Source organism: Triticum dicoccoides, chromosome 1A, assembly GCF_002162155.2.
Source record: "Triticum dicoccoides isolate Atlit2015 ecotype Zavitan chromosome 1A, WEW_v2.0, whole genome shotgun sequence".
Classification (NCBI taxonomy): domain Eukaryota; kingdom Viridiplantae; phylum Streptophyta; class Magnoliopsida; order Poales; family Poaceae; genus Triticum; species Triticum dicoccoides.
The window spans coordinates 202959156-202982467 of NC_041380.1; positions in this window are offsets into that span (position 1 = coordinate 202959156).

Genomic DNA, 23312 nt, shown 5'->3' on the forward strand with positions numbered 1-23312 from the left:
AATGGTGCGTGTACATGATAGCTACATTGGTTGTTTGAAGAAACATCACTGTAACTTTGGCATGCACAACTGAAAAGGTTTATTCAAATAGAAAAAAATGTGACACATGAGTGTCCAATATTTATAGCATTGAATCTATATTGTACCTTTGGCCACGATACAAAGTAGATATTGATTTATGTTCAAGCGATGCACGTCCACGATCGCTAGATAATGATACGTGAATGAATTGTGCAATCTCTCTCACACGCATACATATCTCATTTCCCTGTGGGCATCGGAATCACACACGTGCACTTCACGTATTTATCTCCCTCTATTAAGGTTAGAATTCATCTTTCTACCCCGTCCTACAAGTCTCTCACACAGAAACACAGACGCTCTCTCTGTCAAACACGCCCACCCCTTTAATTCCGCCCACCCACAGCCACTAATGTCTCAAAGTATAATAATGTCTCTCACACATATGACTAAGGTTAACTCGAGTTTCGGAACCATATGAATACATACAATGGGATTCCAACAGAGCACCTTTTGTTTTGAGATTTCGCTCTCTCTCTCTGTGTGTGTGTCTGTCTGTCTGTCTGTCTGTCTGTCTGTCTGTCTCTCTCTCTCTCTCTCACACACACACACACACGCTTGCATTTTCATGCACACCGTTTTGTTTATCTTCGTGATGCTTTAAGTATGCCTCGCACAAATGCTATCTACCTATCCCTTAATATAGCTAGATATGTGTCACACAAACTCCTTCTCCCTACTAGCAAGATGCCCATGCATTGCACAGAACATCAATATGCATCTATATGAGTAGTTTATCTTGTGGGAGAAAAGGATGAATGAGGGAATGCCTTATTTGCAAATGCGGAGAGGGGCGTGGGTATCTTTTTGCAAAATTGCCATAGTTTCCTTCATATCCGTCGGATATAAATCGGATGGCCTATATTACAGGATGGCAGGAACACCATCATCACCAACTTTGTTTCTATAAGAGTAGAGATATGTAAGTGTCACTGCCCCCCCGGCACACACACCCACACCCACACACCCACACACACACTTCCCAACACCGAAGGAGTAGGGTGACACCTCGACCTTGATACTAATCTATCGACTAGCTTCTATCTCAAACACACACACACACACACACACACACACACACTACCCGACACCAAAGGAGTAGGGTGGCACCTTGATCTTGATAGTAATCTATCTACTCCTCTTTCAAACACACACACACACTCGCTAGTTGTGCCTCTGTGCCTACCGCGCACACTCTCGATACGTCTTTCTCTCCCTCCCCCTCCCCCACCCCAACAATGACAGCAGAAGGGTGACAACTCGATCTGATCATAATATGTCAATTGGTGTCTCTCTCGAACATTGTATCTCTGTGCCTTGCTCAGTAGCCCCCTCGATATGTAGACTTCTCGCACGCACACAACTGGAGTGACGATGACGCCGAACCCAGTGTGCCTCGTTTTTACCGGCCTCATGTGATAGTTTTCACCCGGTTTTCTGTTAATTAACAAGGCAACCTTTCCTTTGTTACTACTAGTGAATCTGAAATCATTCGGGGCAGACATAAAATATATCACTTCAACCCAATTATCACAGTAACTATTCTAAAAGAAACTAGCTAGATGCCCGTGCGTTGCATGGAACATCAAGATGCATTTGTATGAGTAGTTTATCTTGTGAGAGAAAAGGATGAATGAGGGAAGGCCGTATTTGCGAACATGGAGAGGGGTGTGGGTATATTTTTGCAAAATTGCCATAGTTTCCTTCCTATCCGTTAGATATAAATCCGACGGCCTATATTGCAGGATGGCACGCACACCATCATCACCAACTCTGTTTTCTACTCCCTCCGTTCCTAATTATCTGTCATTTTAGAGATCTCAACAAATGACTACATATGGAGCAAAACGAGTGAATCTACACTCTAAAATATGTCTACATACACATCCGTATGTGGTAGTCCATTTGAAATCTGAGAAAGACAAATACTCCCTCCGTTCCTAAATATAAGACCATTTAGAGATTCTACTATAAACTACATACGGATGTATACAGACATACTTTAGAGTGTAGATTCACTCATTTTGCTCCGTATATAGTCTATAGTGGAATCCCTAAAAGGTCTTATATTTGGGAACAGAGTGAGTATTTAGGAACGGATGGAGTATAAGAGTGGACATGGAGATATATCTCCAGCATGGTCTACAACAAAAATGTGCTGGACTGGTTAGCGTCGGATGCTCGCAAAGCGATGACATGAGTTCGAATTCTGTCTTTAACTTTAGATTTTTATATTATATATTACTTATTTAATATATACTTCTTTTGCTACTGTACTGACAGTGGAACCCACAGAGTACTTAGAATACAAGATTACGAATGGACTTGTTTCTTTTTAACTTTCTGTACGAAGCTGTAGCCACCCTGCAAGTCACGTGTACCTTGTACATGCGATTAACTTTTTATAGAGGGACAATCATACACACAATTAACTCAAATGGATTGGATGTTACTCTATTATTTCTAGCATAAGAGCATCTCCAATGGCAGCCGGCAAATTTCCTCCTGCTTCCTTCCACGGAGGACGACATCAAACGCCAGCGGCATACATTTTCACAACTCTAACCAACCAGATGAAATTCGTGCAAACACAGACTGATTTCATATAAGCACGAAGTATTTCGTATAAAAAAGCCAGATCTTCATATAAACATGATGGATTTCATTACATTTACATGAACTAAGCGGTGCCAATCCGGCTCTCTTGGTATAATTAATACCCCCTTCGTCCGGAAATACTTGTCCTAGAAATGGATGTATCTAGACTTATTTTTGTTATAGATTCATACAATTTATCCATTCTTAGAACAAATATTTCCCGCCAGCTGGAGAGGGAGTACATAATCTAAATGGCCGCCCGCAGATCCCTTTGTCTTCCTCATGTCCGGAAGACACTTGCGGGGTCGACGAAGGTCCTCGGAAGAGACGAAGCAGCAAAGAAACCACCTGAATGCGCAGTCGTCGCCTCGGCGGTGGCCTTCATGGGACCCAAGTGGCAGCGGCCTCCCATGTTCTACTTCTCCTCGATGTTGGCGGCGGACACGGAGAAGCTGGCCACTGACTCATCACTCTCCATGCACCCGGCTTCTGTCTCTGCCTGCATGGTGCTGCCGCAGGCACGGGAGGCGCGCCCACAGACACTGGTGGCGCGGCACGAAGCGGTAACGATGACGCCCGTACTGGTGTGCTCGCTGCCGTGCCGGCATGGAACAACTCGCCACTCCTCATCGAGCTGAACTGGAGCGGCAAGTTGCTGAACCACGCGCCTGCTTGGGGCGGCAACTGGCTCCGTCAGGCCAAGCAAGGTTGGTGAAGCACCAAGCGGCCTCGCCCGTATCCGGAGGGCTTGGCGGGCTACCTAGCCGGGTAATATGCCGGAGAACGGCTCCTCGGAAGCCATCGGAAGAGTGGAGAAAATGGTGAAGGAGGAGATGGGGGAGCGACGGAGGGTGCGATTCTTGCCCGCTATCTGTCTGGCCTCATGTAAATAGAGGGCGGGTAGTAGGAGCTTGGCCGGCGTCTGGCCTCATTTAAACTGAGGGCGGACGGTAGGAGCTCGACCGGTGTTGCGTTTAATTCCGACCCGCTCATGAACAAACGTGTGTCCGGAGTAGGTTTCTTGGTTTGCATGTGGGTTTAATGGAGGCGAGGAGGCGTGTTCAGCCGGGCATGCAGTGGGCGGCGTAGTACTATTCGATTTGACAGTGGGCGGTGTAGTTCCTGATACGGCTTTAATGCAGACGAGGGAGGGAGTAGCGGTTCCCAAAATGTTGAACGGCCAATGCATCCTCCTTCAATTAATGCATGAGGGAAGTAATGGGAGGAGGACCAGGAAAAGAGGCTGCACGATGTGAATGCAATGCAGTTTGCCCTCATATAAAGGCGCCCCTCCATTCCAATGCATCTACCACATCGTACGCACCTAAGCATTTTCCTAAGCACCTACACTAAGCGCAAAAGAGCTCACTACAGACCCATGGCGGCGATGCGCGCGAGCGGCCAGCGGTTGTGCCAGATGGTCCACGACGTCAGCCTGCGGCATGGCGCCGAGGATCGTCTCCAGATGGCGTTGGAGACCGGCTGGTGGATGGCCGCCGTCGACGCCAACTACGACTCTCAGTTGGACCAGATGATCGTTGCCACCACCAACAAGTTCACCATCCTCAAGAAGCTCGCGGACGACATCGTCGTACTCCTCCAGCCCGCGCGCCCGGGCTCCTCATTGCCTGCCACCATAATCGGCCTCCATGGCCGGAACCTCTTTCAAGCACTGGTGGCCCTGCGACTGCCCGCCGACGCCACGAAGAATGTCCACCTGGAGTTCGCGCTCGCCGAGAGGCGCCTTGCCTTGCAAGAATTCATCGACCTACACATCGACATGTACGAGCAAATCATGTACATAGGTATCTACAAGGCCAATGAGGACGCTATGATGTTGGCCTTCCTCAACCGGCTGGAAGCCTAGGATGACTTTGCTGAGAAGCACCTCGACCTCGCCACAAGGGTCGCTGCTCCTTATCCATCGGTCGGTGGCCCGACGCACTAAGTTGAGGAGGAGGAGGTCGTACGTTGATGGATGCATCTCTCTTCTTGCCTTCTGTAACCACCAATGCGACCGCATCATCATCGTGGCCTTAATTCTTATTGTGCTGTTGCATTCTCGTTCCAGTCAATACCGACATGTGCGATCCCTTTGCTTAATTATATGCATTACTGTAATTAGTACTCCATCCGTCAATTTATAAGTTATGCTTACCTTTTCCATCAACTTCGTGCAACGCGCGTGCATCTTGCTAGAAAAACTAGAACATGTCGGACCGCGTGTGACCAAATCGACGATGCGCCAACCTAGCTACTACGTACCCTCCTTATCTGGCGGAAATAGCCCCGCCCTACTGTTTCCAATCGTTATTTCTATCTATCGATCATGCCAAGGAGCAGAACCAAAATGTTACAATTTATACATGTTTCACTACTCCTACTCCTATAAAAGACTCAGTTGGTGATGGTGGTGTGTCTGTCGTCCGTCGTTTCTGACCATTAGATCTGCATCTAACGGCTGTGAGGTAAGTTGTGGATTTTTTGCAACAATAGCCCACTTCTCTGCTTGAATTTGGAGAAAACCCCTTACTATGTTGAAAGCAACCACATCCCTCCCTCACCTCATCAAAACAGCCTGAGAAATATATTTTAAGTGAAAAGTACTCCCTCCATTCCTAAATATTTGTCTTTCTAGAGATTTCAATAAGTGACTACATACAGAGCAAAATGAGTGAATCTACACTTCAAAATATGTCTATATAATCTGTATGTGATAGTCCATTTGAAATCCCTAAAAAGACAAATATTTAGGAACAGAGGGAGTAATATATTAGGGGTATATCAAAACAAGAGTGATTTCTTTCAAGTTTGTGAACAAGTACTACTATTCTACTACTTTGGATCCGTCGCAACACACTGGCACATTGCTAGTAAAAGGAAAAGGCCTGCCATGTTCGCGTCGCACTCCCCCCCCCCACACGCCCGGGAATCGGGAGTACTCCATGGCCCGTTCGGCACGACACATAGCTTAGGGAAGGCGTGTTGCCTAGCATTTTCACTTTCATGTGGGACCGCCGTTGAGCAAACCGACAATTGGCAAACCGCACCCTGCCCGCGCGGGGTTGGAAAACAGAAACATGGGGAAGATCTAGTTGTAGCATGGAAGCCAATAAATTTGGTGTCAGATGGGGCTCGTTGATAGAGTAGGAGCATTCTGTACTACTCTACTCCTACTAGTACCAAGTTTGTACTATACAACTAGTACTACCACTATACAACTAGTAGGTACGTGCACGACACAACATCATAGGAACAAAAATACGGGAAGATCTTGTTTTGGGTGATTTATCTTTTTTTTTCAGTCAATGTAGTATGAATAATATGATGGGGGGCACCCATGAAGCTTATGTGGCTTGGTTGCATGACTACGAAAGGTTAGAGAACAATAAATAGATAATGTGTTTAGAGTGCACTCCACTAAATAGATATACTTTGGATCCATTGCAACGAGCCGGCACATCTATATCTATATCCCCTATATAGTGTGTGAATAACTTTGAAAGTTGGTCGTTGGATGAAGCCAATCCGACGGTACAAAGATGGCAAATCCGAGCACTACTGGCCGTTGGATATGATCTACATTCCACCAGATTCTGCCACATGTAGAATCTAGAAGACCCCATGGTTGAACTTCATTCATGACTAACTTTGCCAGAACTAAGCTTAGGCAAAGTGTGTCTGCCACAAAAAGTGTGGCTAACAAAATGGCCACCACAAGTGTGGCAAGATTTGGAAAGAAGTTGAGTCTATGACATGTGGACCATGTAGCTAGAAAAGTGTGGCAAGCCACAAGTGTAGAAATGAACCAAACACATGCCTGGTGTGTTTGGTAGGGTGTATGAAGGGTGCATGATCCCAAGAGTTCCCTTCTCGACCCACTTTTGGGTGTTTGGTAGAGTGTATTTAGGGTGCATGAGTCCACACTAGCTTATCACAAATACACTAGAAGCATGCATGAAGAGAGCATACATGAAGAGGGGTGTTGAGTTGAGCATGCATGAAGAGGGACCAACTATGCTGAGACGAGAACGCAACCAAACACACTTGTGGCATGCCTAAGCTTAGGCGTGGCAACCTTAGGCTGCAAACCAAACATCTATACCCCTATATAGTGTGTGAATAACTTTGAAAGTTGGTCATTGGATGAAGCCAATCCGACGGTACAAAGATGGCAAATCCGAGCACTACTGGCCGTTGGATATCATCTACATTCCACCATATTTTGCCACATGTAGAATCTAGAAGACTCCACATGTAGAAGCATAATGCACAAACCACCAGAATCCCATGCGTGCAATGCAGGTGTACCTTACTAGTAGTTGGGAGTAGTAGTAAGAAACAAATTTCGGGTTTGGCACGAGCTCGTACTGCGGGAGCACCACAAGGCCTGTCGCAGGAGTTACATTTCCTTATCGGGGCCCACGGGACCGAACTTCAGTGGCTTAGTGCCCGGCCTATGAGTCAATGACATGCGGACCTTAAATGCGGTTGGCCCACATGTCATTCTCATGGTGGTGGTGTGGTTTGTGACTCACTCGTTCGAGATGAACCGGCCGGTGGTGGCATGGCTGTGGCGAGGGTGCCACAGCTGGGCGTCGGGGCATTACGAGGCGTAGATGGCCACACCGGCGGGTACTACTTGTAGTACATAAGTACTCCAGCTGAGGATTGATGTCCGGGACAAAATGTGTCACAATCGCTGGATGAAAATTTGATGGTGCGGGAGTACGGATTGGAGCACAACAGCGGAGCAGGCAAACTGCGTCCAATCGGGTGTGGCTGTGGTAGAAAGTTGATGGTCGTCACAGTTCAGCTTGCCAGCATGTCATGCACACAAAGGCAGAGGAGCGGTGGGGCCGAGAGGGATGAGGCGCACGTCGGGGGGATGAGGATCCCCTGACGTGAACAATCCTACCATTCTTTCACTGACATGTGGGACCCCCGAGTGTGGGTCCCACCTATCAGCGAAGGAAAGGCAGGGTAAGGCGGTGATAGCTACATCAGAGGATCCATGTCCACGTCGGGGGACGTCATGCTTACAGGTAGGGTTGGAGAGGCGTCGTGGGAATCACGTGTGGGTGTGGCAGCGGTAGAAACAAGAAAGGTGATGGTCGACGTGGTTCAACTTCCATGGACAAGCTATCATATCTACTGACACATGTATATCAAAACTAGAGTGTTTATATTTCAAGCACGTGAACAAGTATTATTCTACTACTTTGGATCCATTGCAACGCACATGCCAGCACATTGGTAGTAGTAGCGTCTATCTCTATCTCTAGAGGCCTTCCCTCATTCATCCTTTTCTCTCACAAGATAAACTACTCATACAAATGCATCTTAATGTTCTGCGGAACGCAGGAGGATGTTTCCTTGGGGGTCTCTCCAGCGCGGTGTGGCCGTAGTTGCAAGTTGACGCCCCTTGAGATGCCGACGTTGAGGGGCACTCGAATTTCCTCCGATGAGCAGGTAAGATGAGTTTGATCACGTAGTAAATGCATTCTAAAGACTACTTCCGTGTCCATTTCCTAATTCTCACCCTGCCCACTGTTTCACAGGTTAGGCTCGGTGCGAGTGGAGATTGGCTTGCATATGTACGGGAGGGTACCAACATCAATTTGCACAACATTTACAACAGTGACACCGTTCCCGTAGAACCTTTGTCCAACATTGAGATCAGCCATGCAATGGGCCACCGCATGAATTGGTACGATGGAACCATGGTGAGATTGAATAAGATAGCATGAACCTTGCACATGGCGGTGAAAGGTGGACCATGCTGTCTGTGGCCGATTTGTTGCCGTACGAGTACGAAGACGCTATGCTCCTTTCTAACCGCATCTTCGCGGTGACAAACCAGGGGACTTGTTTTGTATGGGACACATCCTACGATATACTCCCTCTCTCCCAGTTTATTTGTTTTGAATCTTTTCGTTTTGTAAGTTTCAAATTCAAATTTAGAGCTCCCCGTCATATGTTGAGATTACAATGTCCATTAAATTGTTGCGTGCATGTATAGTAAAGAAACAAATCTCGAGTTTGGCATGAGTTCATGCAGCGGTAGCACTAGCCTGGCACAGGAGTTACATTTCCCTCTCAGGGCCCTCAGGACTGAGCTTCAGTGCCTTACTACACATGCCTTTAAGTCAATAACATGTGGACCCGATAGGGGGCTGGTCCACATGTAATGCTCCCGAAGGCAGAGGGGCTGAGAGGGGTGAGCTGCAGGTCGGGGGATGTGTGGTGTCATGGGTTTGTGTGGCATCATGGGAATCACATGTGGCTATGGTAGAAACTTGATGCTCACCGCATTTAAGGTGGCCCACATGTCATGCACACAAAGGCAGAGGGGCGGTGCAGCCGAGAGGGGTGAGGCGCACGTCAGGGGACGTGATGCCGTGGGCTGGAGTGGCGTCATGGGAATCGCGAGTGGCAGTGGATGAAACATGATGGTCGCCGTAGTTGAACTTCCATGGACAAGTTGTCATGTCTACGGACACATGCATTGCATACCGATCACTGGAGGGAGTAGTAGAGAAAGCTAGGCGGATAAATAGTTCCTTATAGTCAAGCGGACCCACGCTACTACTTGTTCCAAAGACATGCACACCATCGAAATAGTCCATCTATATCAATATACACCGAAAGGGAATAATTTTTTTGTACAAGAGAGGAAATAGTTCATCCATCCATAATGCCCTGCTGGTGGTGCAACATTATCTTCTTCTTCTTCTTCTTCTTCTTCTTCTTCTTCTTCTTCTTCTTCTTCTTCTTCTTCTTCTTCATCTTCTTCTCATTTTCTGTGGGAGACGGCTTCGCAACAAGCTCTTTGGACCTTGCATCTATCTCGAAACTCACACGGGCATCGAGAGAAGCATATTTTATCCGCTCGTACGTCAAGGGATAATTCTCCCATCCAGACGACCTTAATGCCACCATCTCGTCACCCTTCTGAAGATTCGTACCGAGCACAAAATTTTCTACGTCGAATAGGGATGGTGTTTGTTTATCACAATCTTCTACAGGAATTTTGATTCTGGTTTGCTGGTCAGCGATGCTTTTCAAATCAAGGTTGTACGACTCCAGCTTCTATTTGTCCCCTTCGATGGCTACCCCACAGAAGTATATGTCCTCCAGAGACAAGAAATCATGAAGCTCACCTGGTATGGAGGGCGTGTGTATGATGTGGTACACCAAAACATCATCTTCGAGGCACAGCTGAAGGACGGCGGCGCATTGGATCTTCCCAGTGGCACGCTCCTTGCACTTTGCATCGAGACCGATGACCCTCATCTCTACCTTTTTGAGGGAGTTGGATACATTGTTGATCCACTTCCGAACAACCCTTGGGTGGACGGTGACGGTGGAAACTATGCTCAATGAGCCTTCGACGAGGACATGTTGGACGCTAAAAACCTGCATCTCGATCTCTTTCGCCATTTGGAACCGCTGGAACGGAGGGCTATGGTTTGGAGAATTAGGATTAGATGGCTAGTCTAACTAAAGTAGTAGATGATTATTTAAAGAGGTTAAAACAATGTGAACGCAGTGGGGTTTGGATGCAAATGAAGACGAAGGGGAGGTGAAGAAGCCGAGGAAAATCGGTTCCCGATGGAGAAGTAAATGGGAGAAGTGGCGTGCAGGCTGTTGATTAGACGGCTAGGTAGACTAAACGAAAAGGCTATGCGGGTAGACTGAGGAGTCGTACCTGTTCGTGTACGTGCCCATCCTTCCTGATAGGTGGGACCTATGCAAACAGATAAAAAATGTGTTGTAGCTGGTTCAGATGGATATTGGCGCGTGCGTGGGAGACACAACATTCTCTGGTTAAGGAATACACGGTTATCCTCATCAAAAAAGAAAAGGCCCATCTTTGCGCTTCCGCATGCACGAGAATTTGGTTCTGCTCGCAATATGGATGATGCCTGTAGGATGAAGTGAACAGGCATGCTAGCACGTGAGACCTATTTCCGCTATACAGTACTGGAGTACTCATGTTCCTACTACTAGTAGTAGTACAACTATGGTACACTTGATGGTCAAAATATTATCCATCCGGTCCTCACAGTGAAGTGACAACACCCTGCGTCTGACACTAGTCCAGGCGGCGTGTTCGGGTTACCAAAGTCAGCCTCACCCTATGCACTGTGCAGTCTGTCACCGCTGCTGTACAGCACATTAGCATACATTAGGGAAGTAAATGTGCATATGGAGAACTCTATATTTGGAAGTAGTGAAATCCTTTAATGCTTACCATGTGTACATACCTATATTCGCCCTTCAGCAATCAATGGCTAGAATAATATCCTTACAAAATTTTTGCCCACAGCACACGAGTATATAACAATGCAGGGTCTATTAGTTACCTTGAAGGATTTGTTTGTGAGGACAGAACATGATTACATAACATGCATGGCATTGTAGTTTCCTGTGAAGAATCGATTGCGAGATAACCTGAGTATAACCATGCATGGCACTTCTATATTTTCGAACCTAGTATACATTTCCCTGTATTTTCCTCCCTGTTCCAACAGGGACATATCAATGTTGTTTCTTGCATTATCCTATTCATACTCTGAGCAATGCTGATCTTACGTTAACAATGACTGTCCTTTTTGATATGATGCAGTGTCCCTACAGTTACTGCCCTTTGTAATCACACCACCTTTGCCAAAAATAGGGAAGCACAAGCGGTTCCTCGCTCGATCGGACGATGACAAAAGACTGATGATCATTCGGACACATGAGTCGGAAAAGTTATATTGCAAAACCCCCCACTATATACAAGCACCGTGAAATACGTGAGTATCCGGACAGTGGCTGTTACATCTATGAGCAGGATACTAGCTTGTTGGGGCCTTCGGGATTTTTTAGTTGGAGGCGGGTAAACAACCTTTGTTCACACTCTCTGTTTCTCGGACTCAATTATCCGATTAACCAGGAGATCACCGTTGGCAAGGACCTTGATGGTAGAGAGGCTCTGTTTGCTGTGGAAAACTGTGTCTACATGGCGAGCCCTAGGAGTTCGGGAGCAAACTCCCCTGATTGTCAACGATACAGCCTGCAGCCAAAAGAAGGTGAGAACGACAAAGGCATCCAGATTAACTTTGATCCTTGGATGTCTCAATTATGACAGGCAGTGATGTGGTTCAAGCCTTCAGGTTGATAGGTAATTGGGCTGCTGCATCGAAAGGGTGGAGTACTGGTGTCTCCGGATCATTGGTCGCTGAAGCGGGGCTGCAAATTATGATGGTATTGGATCATCTCTTCGAATGACTTTGTTGTCTTTGCTGCTTGTTTTGGATGGGTAGTTCTTTCTTTTGTTATGCATATTCCTTGTCATTTGGTCATCCTCATCTGTGTTACTCTTACTATGTAATAGCTGCCTCTGTTTAGAATGTCATTCTCGTCTGGATCATGAGAGTTTGAGTGCTGCAGATGGGTGCGTTTTGGTGGTGTAGCAAGACTTCTTATGAACTATCATGTCTTGATGTTTATGTCATTAGTAGTCACTAGTCAGTGTTTGAATGTTGTATATATCGTTGTTTCGAACTGTTTATTGTCTCGAACTACTGGTGGGCTAAATGAGGGCATCACCACTCTCCAGTGTTCAGAGTGTATCTCCTTTTTTCAAGTTATATAATTTGAGCTCAGTGTCTTTTCGATGATGTACACTTGTTTGGGCCAGTGAGGTGTCGTTGAATATGGGCAGAGTAGTAACGCAATGCCAAACTGGTCAATTATGACTCTCAGGCCGGGCTCTCCAAAAAAGAAAGAATAAGGACTCTTAAGCCGACATGTGGGCGCCACCGGTGTTTTCGTGCGCTTGCGCGCTGAGAGCATATTGGCGCGTGTTCGAAATTCATGCTACCTTTTCATCCCCAATCTCCCGCCTCTCCCCCACCTCTGGAATCTCGATTCTTACTCCAGTTCCCCCAAATCCCCTCCTGTACTCCCTGTACTCAAGCGCACTATCATGTCACTGGTCAACGCGGATCTCCGAGCCGGAGATCCTGAGGTCCGTCTTGCCTTCGGTCACTGTGTGCTGTCGTTCAACAGTGGCATGGCGGCGCTTGACGACCAGTTTGCCGGCAAAGTGCTGATGGTAACCATCAACGGCGACCGGCCTCCCGTCTCGTCGGATGACCTTGTCAAATCTCTTGGCATTGCGCATGGCATCCAAATAAGTGACTTGCTCGTCGAAGTCTGTCTGCCACCGGCTGATTTCTTCATCAGGTTCCGGACAACTTTCGACTGCAGTCGTGTGTTCGAATCTTCCCGGCGTTTGTTCTATGATGGCGCGCTGGTGAGCTTTGATCGGTGGCACCCAGGATGGGGCTCGGTGCCCTCTGAGCTTGATTTTTTAACAAAGCTAACCTTCAACGGCATGCCTCGACGTGCTTGGAACAGCGAGTCCACGAATGAGCTTATCAACGACCTTGGAGGTGAGCTCGTAAGTATGTTTGTTCCTCCAGACAGCTGGGCTCTGACGGTTATGGCATGGATGAAGAAGCCGTTCACCATACCGAAGGTGATTGGTGTGTAGATACCGGTGCAAGAACCGGGGTTGGACTATTCGTCGCCACCAAGGCCACCGCGGACCACGTTAGGGATGTACCTGTATCAAGTGTTCGTGCATGTCGAAGAAGTGGTTAATCCATCAATCGAAGTCCTGCCTCCACCGCTGGTGCCAGGGTCCGTCGACGACATCCATTACAGGAGTCAACATTAGACTTTCCCCGTGTTGCTCAGAATGATGGATGGCACGGAGCCTACTCCACCGCGTGGCAGAGGCCACTGCTTATTTGGGAGAAGAGGCAGGGCTGGCTGCCTAGATGTGCTCTAATTTGAGGTAACAACTGAATCTTGCCAGATACTAGTTAAATACGAGCTATGGGTGTGAAGCACTGATGTGCCAGTACATTTGATTGTGGCCTGTTCTAATTTTGTACCTAAACTTTTTTTAGAAAGGGTTGTACGTCAACTTAATGTGCTAGTAGAACTTATTGTGTTGTCTGTCTGTTTTCTTTGCACAACATTCAAGATATTTCCCCGTCATTGATAAAGACGATGAACCGTTATGTACGAGTTCATTGGTTTCAACATAGCCCTACCCGTAGTGATCCACAGCTTCCATCCTGATTGTGCCGCCTGCGTGAAATTTTTGTATGCAAGTTCAGTGTGCTATGATGTTCTATATGATTGTGTCAACTATATAAGTTTTTACTGAGCATCAGCAATGCATATGGCTGGAAAATGTATTTACGAGCATCGACCGATGGGTCTCCCTCTCTCTCTCTCTCACACACACACGCACAAGTGGGACCCGTTGAATTATTTCTTTGCTCGTGACAACTTTTAATTAGGTTCCACTGTAATCTAACTTTTTTCTTAAGTTATTAATTGAGCTCAGTGACTTCAAAAAGTTGTACAGAAGCCTTGTTTGGGCCTTTCCGGCGTCGCTGAATGTGGGATGAGTAGCCATGTTAGGTTGTACTGTACTACATAGGCCTTTTTTTCAACTTCAGCAATGTAACTGGGCCGACAGTTGTACACAATATCCGGGTCAACTTGTTATTCTCCGCCCCGCTGGGCTGCAAACTTTCCTAGGAGGTATGCATTAGGTTTAACAAGAAAATGGACTTTAAGAAATAATAAATGGGATGTAATTATAATAATTGGGCAGTAACCATAAAAAATGCACCAAACGCGTAATTAGTTTAAAAAATATATTATTTTTGGAATTTGAAAATTTTAATTTCATTACTTGTTGCGCGCGCAATATTTTGTTGGATTTTAACGTAATACAACTTTATTTCGAAATTATATTTAATCTGACTAGAAATTTCGGATAAAAATATTTCGGATCCCATAAAAATGTGGGAATTTTTTTGAATTCTGTTTTGAGCGGTTGGTTGAAATTATTAATCTTTTTTGAGGAATGGTTGAAATTATTAATCATTGTCCTAGATAGAAAATGTGATGTACTTTTAACAAATTGTAAATGGGCTGTAGTAAATTCCATTAGAATTAAAAAAATGGGTTGTACATTCTTACAAATCGCAAATGGGCTATATGTTCTCTGCCACATCTATAATTTTGCGATTTGTAAAAATGGGCTATATCGCTCGATCGGGTTTAGTTAACAGCCATCGGTCGATCGCTCGGGTTCAGTAATGCATAGCCTGCAGTGCAATCACTCGGGTTCAGTCGGCGAACGCCTCGCACCCACGCGCGTGCATGCACGAGAGAAACACGCTAACCTCCATGCATCGCTCGGCCCCGATCACCCACCGTAACCGGGAACACCCTGATATTTTCCTCGCCCTCGCTTCTACCATGGTTTTTTCCGTCATGGACGGCCCAAAGAATGTCATGCAGCTGCATCTCCGGCCCGCCCAGGAAGAAACGCCCATTTTCTGTCATGATTTTTTGTCATAGAAGTAGGAGCCCACCACATCTATGATGATATCGGGTTTTGTCACAATTATCGTCATAGAAGTGTCATAAGTATGACAGAAAAAATTTCGTTCGGCCCAAAATGTCACGGATGTGTCTTTTTTTGTAGTGAAGGCAACTGGCAGAATAGTGGAATGGGCTTTAGAGTTATCCAGCTTTGGTTTGAAGTTTGAGATCACTTCAACTATTCAGATCAGGGTATTGGCAGAGTTTATTGTAGAATGGACGCCAACCCCTGATGAGGAAAGGACAAAGACAGTCGTCCCCGGCAAGGAATCACCCCAAGAATGGATTATGCATTTTGATGGTGCTTTTCCCCTACAAGGTGTAGGGGCTGGCGTTCTTCTTGTTGCCCCCTTTGGGGAGCACTTGAAGTACATCGTCCATATGCACTTTGTCCGGGAAGAAGCCACCAACAATACATCAGAGTATGAAGGGCTCCTTGCGGGGCTCAGGATTACAGTAGAATTGGGAATTAAGAAGCTGATCATTCGAGGAGATTCACAGCTCGTGGTGAGACAAGTCAACAAGGATTACCAAAGCCCATTGATGGATGCATACGTCGAGGAAGTAAGGAGATTGGAGGATCACTTTGACAGGTTGCAAACAGAGCACGTACCCCATGCAGAAAACATCATAGCTGACCACCTGTCAAAGTGTGCTATGCAGAAGCTTCCTGTGGAACCAGGAAATTTTGTTCTCCATCTCTCTCAACCCTCCATATCAGCAGCCACAATGGCCCGGAAGAGGAGAAAGTTGGACTACGATAAGCCTCTCCCAGCAGAGCTATCCGCTCCCGGCAGAGACCCTGCCGGAAAAAACTCCTCACAGCCTGCCGGACCACCCCCTCCAGCCAGGCCTATGAACCCCGCGAACGAGGTTGGTGCTCCCATAGCAGAGGAGGTGCCGCTAGTCCTTGTTGCCGAGCCCCAGGCTCTAACTTGGGCAAGGCACATTGTCCACTTCCTCCAAACCGGAGAACTCCCTGGCAATCAGGATGAAGCTAAAAGAGTAGCCCGGAGGGCCAGTATGTATCAGTTTGTTGATGACACTCTATACAGAAGGAGGCCCAACATTGTGAAATTGGAGTGTGTTTGCCGGGAGGATGGAAAAGAACTATTGGCTGAGATTCACAGAGGAATGTGCGGCTCACACATTGGATCAAGGGCAATAGTTGGGAAAGCATTCTGGCAAGGATTCTATTGGCCCACAGCCCTCCAAGATGCAGTTGAGCTCGTCACGAAATATGAAGCCTGTCAATTCCATTCCAAGAGAACACGCATGCCTGCCCAAGCCCTTTAGACAATCCCTCTATCATGGCCATTTTCGGTCTGGGGGCTCAATATCCTCAGCCCATTCCCCGAGCAATCGGGGGCTTTGAATTCTTGTTCATTGCCATCGACAAGTTTACAAAGTGGCCAGAAGTGACTGCCATGAGAAAGGCGACTGCTCAGTTAGCTATCAAGTTCTTGAAAGAATCGGTGTGTCGTTTCAGAGTTCCAGCAATGATCATCATTGACAACGACACCCAATTCACGTGCCACGCCTTCATGCAATACATGCACACCCTTGGATGCAAAATCCCATTCGCTTTTGTGGCACACCCCCGGAGCAATGGACAAGCTAAGAGGGAGAACGCTGAATTGCTTTGTGGACTCAAGACAAGAACTTTCGGTACGCTGCAGAAGCACGACAGGCGGTGGAATGAGGAGCTGCTGGTAGTTCTCTGGTCCCTTAGAACGACACCTAACCGAGCTACTGGGCAGACTCCCTTCTCCCTGGTCTACGGGGTAGAACTAGTTATCCCCACAAAACTCATTTATGGGTCCCCTCGAGTGCTTGCCAACGATGAAGTAATGCAAGATCAGCACCAGCGTGACGACACTATGCTACTCGAGGAGAACCGTCTCTGGGCTGCTACGCATGCTGCTACACATGCTGCACGCTACCAGCAAGCCCTGCGTTGCTATCATAGCCGCAGGGTTCATGCCCGGTGTTTTGAGGAAGGTGACCTTGTCCGTAGGCGTGTTTAGTCCACGAAGGGTACAGAAAAGCTGTCACCAAAGTGGGAAGGCCCTTACTGGGTGGTACGAGTCACCAGACCTGGCGAAGTCCATCTGGAGACCGGGGATGGCACACAGTTGCAAAACTCATGGAATATTGAGCATCTCCGTAAGTACTACCCATAAGGTGTGAAGCTGCCGGGCAGTTGTACAGGCCTTGCCTCAGTTGCATGTAACCCCTTGTACAAAGCCAGGGCGATGACCCCGTGCAAGATAAAATAAAGAAGCGCTACGGGGGGCCCCGATTGAGATCACATGCATGCACGAGCACACCCAGATCATTGCATAAGCATTTCATGAGCATTTGCATATGCATATAGATAGGATTGCATCCTGCATTCATTCTCATCTACGTGGAGTTGCATGTTCCTACCGTGAACTTGACTCCGACAAGGGACGAGAAGATTGCATGGCACAGTGATCCCCGGCAAGCCAGACAGATAAGTATACCTCTTGTCCATTAGTGTTCTGTAAGCTATAACTTGTGCATAGAGAAACCTCGCCGCTCTGTTGGAACTAGGGTGCTCCCATCCTTGGCTCGAACACTGCTTCGACCTGGATGGTCACAGTGGCCCTTGGTGAAAAGGGAGTGGGCGAGGGGTGGGCACCTCAGTCTATTCCCCGATAGACAAAAAGGGTGCCGGCAAGATATCCTGCCGGGGAAAACTTGTTTAATTATAGTAAAGAGGCACTCCACCTCTGCATGGACATATACATGCACGAGTTCTTGGCAAGGTTTATTTCTTTCATTGACATGCAGATACAAGTGCAAGCATTACAGAACACAGACATGGGTGAAAGGGTTACATCATTTGAATTAAAATTTGGCAATTGCCTACAAGTTCAAGATTGAAAAAAGATAAGTGCTCCGTAAACTCCTCTCCCTATCCCTCTTATCCCAGGTATTGCGGTGGGAAGAGAAGAGGATGGGCGCCGCGCCAGCGCAACGCAGCCCCGATCCTTGTCAGGAGCTGGCGACCCCAGCCTGACATGGTTGGGACTGGCGAGCTCGAGGCTATGAAGGAGGAAGATGTGCGGGGCACTGATGTCTACTACACAACTTTATTCTTGTAGACACGTGTTGGGCCTCCAAGCGCAGAGTTCTGTCAGACAGCAGCAATTTTCCCTCAAGTAGATGACCTAAGGTTTATCAATTCGTGAGAAGTGTAGGATGAAGATGGTCTCTCTCAAACGACCCTGCAACCAAATACAAGAAATCTCTTGTGTCCCCAACACACCCAATACAATGGCAAATTGTATAGGTGCACTAGTTCGGCGAAGAGATGGTAATAAAAGTGTAACACTGATGGTAGAAATATATTTTTATAGTCTTGATAAATAAAAATAGCAAGGTAGAAAATAGTTAACGGGCACAAAAACGGTGTTGCAATGCTTAAAAACAAGGCCTAGGGTCTGTACTTTCGCTAGTGCAATCTCTCAACAATGCTAACATAGTTGGATCATATGATTATCCCTCAAAGTGTTACAAAGAATCACTCCCTAGTTCCTATTAGCGGAGAACAAAAGATAGGAATTGTTTGCAGGGTACGAAACCACATCAAAGCTATTCTTTCCATTCGATCTATTCAAGAGTTCGTACTAAAATAACACAAAGCTAATTTTTTCCATTCGATCTATCCTAGATTTCGTACTAGGATAACACCAAAGCATATTCATAATCATAATACGCAATCCACACAAAGAACTACAAGGAGACCCAGAAGTTTCTATTGGAGAAAAGATAATAAAAACGTGCATCAACCCCTATGCATAGATTACCCCAATATCACCGCAGGAATCCGCAAGTTGAGTGCCATAACGTATATCAAGTGAATCAATAAGATACCCCAATGTCATCTCAAGCATTCATACCGCATGACATACATCATGTGTTCTCAAATCTGAACATTCAATCTGACATAACAAAACTTCAAAAGGTAAAGATTCAATTCATCACAACAAGAGTATAGAGGGGAGAAACATCATATGATCCATCTATGCTAACAAAGCCCATGATATAGATCATGAGAGAGAGAGAGATTAAACACATAGCTTGGTACAAACCCTCTCCGAGATGATGAATATGGCCACCAGAGATGATTCCCCCTCCGGCAGGGTGCCGGAACGGGTCTAGATTGGTTTTTGGTGGCTACGATCCCCGCGGCGGTGGAACTTCTAATATAGGTTAACCCCGAAGGGTTTCGAAATATTTGGGAATTTATAGTGCAAAGAAGGGGTGCGGGAGGTGATAACCCACAAGTATAGGGGATCGCAAAAGTTTTCGAGGGTAGATTATTCAACCCAAATTTATTGATTTGACACAAGGGGAGCCAAAGAATATTCTCAAGTATTAGCAGCTGAGTTGTCAATTCAACCACACCTGGAAACTTAATATCTGCAGCAAAGTATTTAGTAGCAAAGTAATATGATAGTAGTGGTAACGATAGCAAAAGGTAACGGTAGCAAAAGTAATGTTCTTGGTATTTTGTAGTGATTGTAACAATAGCAACGGAAAAGTAAATAAGCGAAGAACAATATATGGAAAGCTCGTAGGTAATGGATCGGTGATAGAGAATTATGCCGGATGCGGTTCATCATGTAACAGTCATAACCTAGGGTGACACAGAATTAGCTCCAATTCATCAATGTAATGTAGGCATGTATTCCGAATATAGTCATACGTGCTTATGGAAAAGAACTTGCATGACATCTTTTGTCCTATCTTCCCGTGGCAGCGGGGTCCTAGCGGAAACTAAGGGATATTAAGGCCTCCTTTTAATAGAGTACCGGACCAAAGCATTAACACATAGTGAATACATGAACTCCTCAAACTACGGTCATCATCGGGAGTGGTCCCGATTATTGTCACTTCAGGGTTGCCGGATCATAACACATAGTAGGTGACTATAGACTTGCAAGATAGGATCAAGAAGTCACATATATTCATGAAAACATAATAGGTTCAGATCTGAAATCATGGCACTCGGGCCCTAGTGACAAGCATTAAGCATAGCAAAGTCATAACAACATCAATCTCAGAACATAGTGGATACTAGGGATCAAACCCTAACAAAACTAACTCGATTACATGATAAATCTCATCCAACCCATCATAGTCCATCAAGCCTACAATGGAATTACTCACGCATGACGGTGAGTATCATGAAATTGGTGATGGAGGATGGTTGATGATGACGATGGCGACGAATTCCCCTCTCCGGAGCCCCGAACGGACTCCAGATCAGCCCTCCTGAGAGGTTTTAGGGCTTGGCGGCGGCTCCGTATCGTAAAACGCGATGAATCCTTCTCCTCTATTTTTTCTCCCCGAAAGTGAATATATAGAGTTGGAGTTGAGGTCGGAGGAGCTCCAGGGGGCCCACGAGGTAGGGGGCGCACCCCCACCCTCTTGGCTAGGGTGTGGCCCCCCTAGTCTTGATTTTTTGCCAGTATTTTTTATTATTTCCAAAAAGACGCTCCGTGGAGTTTCAGGTCATTCCGAGAACTTTTGTTTCTGCACATAAATAACACCATGGCAATTCTGCTGAAAACAGCGTCAGTCCGGGTTAGTTCCATTCAAATCATGCAAGTTAGAGTCCGAAACAATGGCAAACGTGTTTGGAAAAGTAGATACGATGGAGACGTATCAACTCCCCCAAGCTTAAACCTTTGCTTGTCCTCAAGCAATTCAGTTGATAAACTGAAAGTGATAAAGAAAAACTTTTACAAACTCTGTTTGCTCTTAATGTTGTAAATATGTAAAGCCAACATTCAAGTTTTTAGCAAAGATTATAAACTAACCATATTCACAGTAATGCATAGGTCTCATGTTTACTCATATCAATGGCATAAGCAACTAGCGAGCTATAATAATAAATCTCGGACGACAACACTTTCTCAAAACAATCATAATATGATATAACAAGATGGTATCTCGCTAGCCCTTTCTGAGACCGCAAAACATAAATGCAGAGCACCTTTAAAGATCAAGGAATGACTAGACATTGTAATTCATGGTAAAAGAGATCCAGTCAAGTCATACTCAATGTATACTAACAGTAATGAATGCAAATGACAGCGGTACTCTCCAACTGGTGCTTTTTAATAAGAGGATGATGACTCAACATGAAAGTAAATAGATAGGCCCTTCGCAGAGGGAAGCAGGGATTTGTAGAGGTGCCAGAGCTCGGTTTTGAAATAGAGGTGAATAATTTTTTGAGCGGTATACTTTCATTGTCAACATAACAACCAAGAGATGGCGATATCTTCCATGCTACACACATTATAGGCGGTTCCCAAACAGAATGGTAAAGTTTATGCTCCCCCTCCACCAACAAGCATCAATCCATGGCTTGCTCGAAATAACGAGTGCCTCCAACTAACAAGAGTCCCAGGGGGAGTTTTGTTTGCAATTATTTTGATTTGATTTGCATAAAGCATGGGACTGGGCATCTCGGTGACCAGTCATTTTCTCGTGAGTGAGGAGCGGAGTCCACTCCTCTTAAGAATAACCCGCCTAACATGGAAGATACAGACAACCCTAGTTGATACATGAGCTATTCGAGCATACAAAACCGAATGTTTATTTGAAGATTTAGAGTTTGGCACATACAAATTTACTTGTAACGGCAGGTAGATACCATATATAGGTAGGTATGGTGCACTCATATGGAATAACTTTGGGGTTTATGGAATTGGATGCACAAGCAGTATTCCCGCTTAGTACCGGTGAAGGCTAGAAAAAGACCGGGAAGTGACCAGCTAGAGAGCGACAACAGTCATGAACATGCATTAAAATTAATCAACACCGAATGAAAGCATGAGTAGGATATAATGCACCATGAACATAAATATCGTAGGGGCTATGTTGATTTTGTTTCAACTACATGCGTGACCATATGCCAAGTCAAGCCACTCGAATCATTCAAAAGAAGATACCACCCTATCATACCACATCACAACCATTTTAATAGCATGTTGGCACGCAAGGTAAACTATTATAAGCTCCTAGCTAATTAAGCATGGCATAAGAAACTATGATCTCTAATTGTCATCGCCAACATGTTTATTCATAATAGGCTGAATCAAGAACGATGAACTAATCATATTTACGAAAACAAGAGAGGTCGAGTTCATACCAGCTTTTCACATCTCAGTCAGTCCATCATATATCGTCATAATTGCCTTTCACTTGCACGACCGAATGATGTGGATAATAATAATAGTGCACGTGCATTGGACTAAGCTGGAATCTGCAAGCATTCAATAAACAGGAGAAGACAAGGAAATATGGGCTCTTTTGTCAGATCAACAATAATGCATATAAGAGCCACTACAACAATTTAATTATGGTCTTCTGCTATCGACCCCCAAAGAAAAGAAAAGAAATAAAACTATTTACACGGGAAAGCTCCCAACAAGCAAAAGAAGAACATGAAATCTTTTTGGGTTTTCTTTTTAATTACTACTACAAGCATGGAAATTAAACTAATTAAAAGCTACAACTATTTTTTTTGTTTTTCTTAAGGTTTATTAAACACACAAGAAGAAAGCATAAAAAGGAAAATAAACTAGCATGGATATTACAATGAAAAAGTATGAGCGCCTACATCTAGCAATGAGTGTGTGAACATAAATGTAATGTCGATGAGAAATACGTACTCCCCCAAGCTTAGGCTTTTGGCCTAAGTTGGTCTAATGCCACGAATGGCCTGACAGATATCCAAAGTTGTAGTTGGGGTCGTACTGAGATGCAATAGTCATTGCATCGTGGGCTGCAGCCTGGAGGCGAGCCATCTCAGCTCTCCTCTTATACTCTTCCGCCTCCTCTCTGGTTATAGAATATCTCCCTTTTGCCTGAAAGTCAAAGAAAGTAGAAGCAGGGAGAGCGACGTGATATGGTGCGTCGTCTGTCAAAGATTAGTCGGTACTGGAGGAACTGATCGTTCCTCTCAACAATCTGATGATGAACCATAGCCTCATAATCCAAATAAGCAGGAGGCAACTCAATATCATCCTCACATATGGTTATACCAAGAAAATTAGCTATGCGGGTTGCATAAATTCCACCAAAGAAATCTCCATTAAATCTATTAAGATGCAATCCCTATG